We start from the raw sequence: 5,000 nt of genomic DNA on the forward strand, positions 1-5,000 counted from the left end.
AAAAGAATTATGGGGGAAAATTGCGAAACTTTAGCTTGAAGAGAATATGAGTTACAGCTAACATTGACAAAAGTTTTCAGGAACATTCTGTTACGTTTACTGAATAAAGGCAAAATGTAAACAAACACAATATCTAAAACAATTTAAACAAATAATATTGAACTATGTGGCCAATGTTGACAAACTGGACAATGACATGTAGTGTCACTGGTTATTGTTCTTTAACATCCATCAAGTACTATAGTGGTGACACATATTAATCCTGCTGACTGAATAACTAAATATTCCAAATGAAATATAAAGCTCAGTATGGATTCACATTGAAGCACTTAAACCCTAGAGTTGACAGGAGTCCTCCATGGCTCTATACTAGGCCCCCCACTTTTCCTCCCTACACTAAATATTATCACGATTGTTCACCCCAGAATAGGGAAGCTAGGGTTCTTGTGGTTAAGCAGTTTGCAGCTGGTGGCCTCTGTCTCCTATTTCCTTACAGGATGATCTTCAACTATTATTCTATGAAAGGAAAGAAGGAGATATTTCAAAGTATTTTTCATTTATATTGCAAACTTTCACCAGAATTGCTCGGTAAACCAAACTACACACTCAGTAAAATCCTCAGTTCTAGTTTATCCATTTATAAGAGTTACATATCAACCATGTTAATGTTACCATTTGGTTACATTTGAACAGTGAGTTAAATCATTAAGTGTTAAATGTGTATATAAATGTATATTTTAAAATGTACTGTACATATTTTTACATCAGACCTACCTGTGTTTGTGTGTGTGTGTGTGTGTGTGTGTGTGTGTGTGTGTGTGTGTGTGTGTGTGTGTGTGTGTGTGTGTGTGTGTGTGTGTGTGTGTGTGTGTGTGTGTGTGTGTGCGCGCTGCGCGCGCGCGTGTGTGTGTGTGTGTGTGTGTGTGTGTGTGTGTGTGTGTGTGTGTGTGTGTGTGTGTGTGTGTGTGTGTGTGTGTGTGTGTGTGTGGGGTGTGTGTGTGAGTGTGTGTGTGTGTGTGTGTGTGTGTGTGTGTGTGTGTGTGTGTGTGTGTGTGTGTGTGTGTGTGTGTGTGTGTGTGTGTGTTGTGTGTGTGTGTGTGTGTGTGTGTGTGTGTGTGTGTGTGTGTGTGTGTGTGTGTGTGTGTGTGTGTGTGTGTGTGTGTGTGTGTGTGTGTGTGTGTGTGTGTGTGTGTGTGTGTGTGTGTGTGTGTGTGGGTGCATGTGTGTGTTTGTGATTACGCTTGCACATGGAGTTAGTCCTCAGCATAAAGATGGGTTACGGGACACTTCCGTTGTGGTCCAGGGAAAGGCTGTCCAGCAGCTGTACAAACCCAGGCTTTAGCAGAGAGCTTCAGCCTCTCTGCAAGCATCTGGAAGGGACAGAAGAAGAGAGAGAGAGAGAGAGAGAGAGAGAGAGAGAGAGAGAGAGAGAGAGAGAGAGAGAGAGAGAGAGAGAGAGAGAAGGGGGTTAAAGGGGTGGAGTGGAGACCATCCAGAGGTAGAGGGGTCAGAGTATGGAGGGTGGTCATCCGGCCTGGTCATCTAGCCAAGCCCCCCACAATGCCCCAAGCAGCCGTCGCTCATTAACCCACTGACAGGACTTCTGGATAGTGAGGAGCACTGGGCCATGCCAAAAGGTCGTGGGGTCAAACAGCCCCCACCCTCTCTCCGGCCATTACATCAAGATAGACACAGCCGGTGACTTATCCCTCGATCAAAAGATCAACGATGCATGGGCATTGGGCAGGCATGTTAACGCACAAGTGTAGCACGCACACGCATGCACGCACACAGCATGCAAGCAGGCACACATGCATGCACAGGCAGGCACCCAACAAATTGATTTATCAAGGTAATTAGGTATTGTAATACCAATCTACTTTTCAGGTCTTTGGATGATCTTGTGTCGACTGATCCTGATTCAGTGAATCAGTGTGAAAGAAGACAAATGTGAGATTTCTGGAAGGAGTTTGCATTGTAAGTAAAGAGTGTATGGTAAGACTGTAATTTAAGGTCGGGTCTATAATGAATTATAAGCGCATTTATAATGCAATATAATGCATTTATAAGGCAGTATAACACTCAATATAAATGTTTATAATCATGCATGACAACTTATAACAATTTTTATGACATATTATAAGTGCTGGCCATAATGCATTATTGGAACAGCACATTACAACTATCATAACTTAGTCAGTTATAAAGTGTCTTTGTTATAAGTTGTTGCATGCATAATTATAAACATTTGTAACAAGTGTTATGAAGTGCATTATAATGCATTATAGACCCAACATTTAAGTAAAGTGTTACCTGGTAATTATAATGTGCTGTTCCGCTGAGCTTATAATGCATTATGGCCAGCAGATAAATCTTGTTATAAGTTGTTATGCATGATTTGATTATAAACATGAATAAGGAGTATTATAATGACATACAAGCACATTGGAAAGCATTATAAATGTGCTTATAATGCATTATAGACCCAAACTTAATATACAGTCTTGCAGAGTGTATTAACTGTATGGATGATGATGGCAGGTGAAATACTAAGACAGAAATACAACTCTAATGTGACTATGATGGCAGTAAGTACCATGACAATATGTAAAGTTATACACAGTACAATCAGTGTTCTTTTTGTATATTAATTTGTATTGATTTTTTCATAAGACAAGACACAACAGGACAAACAAACACCAGACTATAATGTGTAAGCATGAGTAATTAACCTATCTTAATGAGGTAATGTATAGGGAGACAGAGTACAACAGACCACAATATACAATTGGACACATTAACAATCGAGCTTGTAAAAAAAGATAAAAACAGAGCAGTCACACAGAGTCGAGATGAGTCACGACAGGACCCCATATATATTTGTATAATATATATTTGTTGCAACGAAGCCTCTCCGGGTGTATCAAAGATACAAATTCAATCAGTGTTCTTTTAACTCTTGTACAAATTTAACCAAATGGACCAGTATTTGGTTACATTCATACGCTCTTGGGGTTATAAATGCATAAATTAACATTGAGGATGTACCGGTGAATAGAACAGGATAGAAAATAAACTGAACCCTGACAATTGAATAAAAATGTAATGTAATATGTAGGTTTTGTGGTTCTGAATAGATGACAGTATTTATTATTTTATTTTATTATGCCATTAGGATAGGTTAGTTCATTTCAAACATTCAAAAAAATAATGAGAAAATAAATGAATATACGTATTACAGTATATGTATTTTGTTGCAAGCATAATGCAATAACTTTTTGTACCAAAATGCCAAATTGAAATGAACAGATTCAGATATATATCTGTATTTCATATTTACATACAGTGTCAGAAAGGATGAAGTGGTGTAAATGCACTCTGACTTCCAGTCACAGCAGTCAGTTGCACTGTTTTCTATTTGCCAAGATATTGGACTTGTCTTATAAATGAATAAAGCACAATTCATGCCAGAGAATGTAGAATAAGATTATAGATTTAGAAATGATCATAAAAGCAAAACTACACCATAGTTGAAAGTGTGCACATTTTGCCAAAATATCCCTCATTACTAGCAGTCATTCTCAATACGGATACTCCCTATCATTTGAGTGTTGTTGAGACGTTTCCCAGCAGGTCTTAAAGGATCCTAAGCTTTGAAGAGGTTGTTGTCTTCTTGAGGAGAATAAAGAATGGAAAGCACTTCTGTGGTTCTGGTTCACACACTTGAGAGGGACCATCAACTTGACGGTGTTAAGGATATATGTTATTCCCCTGAATTTACATATACGCTTGTTGTGACTGAATACTGTCTTGAGTGGAATTATTTCTTTAAGAGAGGGCATCCCACTGACATTTATTAATTTCCACTGTATTATGTAACAAATGATTTACATGATGTACCTTTACATTTAATCTCACTCTTGGTCCATTTATGTTAAACATGAAAAATGAGTACCTCTATTAATTGAGATGCTGATGTATAACTCTTCTGTTTCCATGGCAAGTTGTGGATGGGTATGAGACTTTTGTGAATGTGAACATAAAGAGAAATATAGGACATTACAAACGTAGTAAATAGTGTATCTAAACACAATCAACAGATAAGAACAGAATAGAAAAATACAAAAGAGCACATTATGAAGCAGGCAAGTGCACGTGCATGTGTGTACACACACACACACACACACACACACACACACAGACACACACACACACACACACACACACACACACACACACACACACACACACACACACACACACACACACAGAGACACACACACACACACACACACACACACACACACACACACACACACACACACACACACAGAGACACACACAGAGACACACACACACACACACACACACACACACACACACACACACACACACACACACAGAGACACACACAGAGACACACACACACACACACACACACACACACACACACACACACACACACACACACACACACACACACACACACACAGACACACACACACACACACACACACACACACACACACACACACACACACACACACACACACACACACACACACACACACACACACACACACACACACACACACACACACGCACAACGCACAACGCACACAGGAATCATTCTTGATATGTCCTAAAATGTACCTCTAAATACTTCACACAAGAATACAAACAGAGAGCGGTTGACCAAGAAATGTGTTGCCCATATTACTTGTACTGGCAAATTCATTTGGGTTGGATTTCAGCTGGATATAATTTCAAGGGTTAGGGTTAGGGTTAGGGTTAGCAGCAGTATTTATTTGGGAGAAAATTCAAACTTATCCCCAAACTGTATTATGTGTCTTAACCTCACTTGTAACAATCCATGTCACAACTGGCCTCAAATGCACAATATACAGAAATGCAAGATGATAATCTGTTGAATTTCCTAACACATCATAACATCATAACATGAAGTCCAAACAGACCCAAAATGTATGATTATACAAGGT

This window comes from Gymnoscopelus braueri (assembly GCF_963280865.1).
Source record: "Gymnoscopelus braueri genome assembly, chromosome: 2".
Lineage (NCBI taxonomy): Eukaryota > Metazoa > Chordata > Actinopteri > Myctophiformes > Myctophidae > Gymnoscopelus > Gymnoscopelus braueri.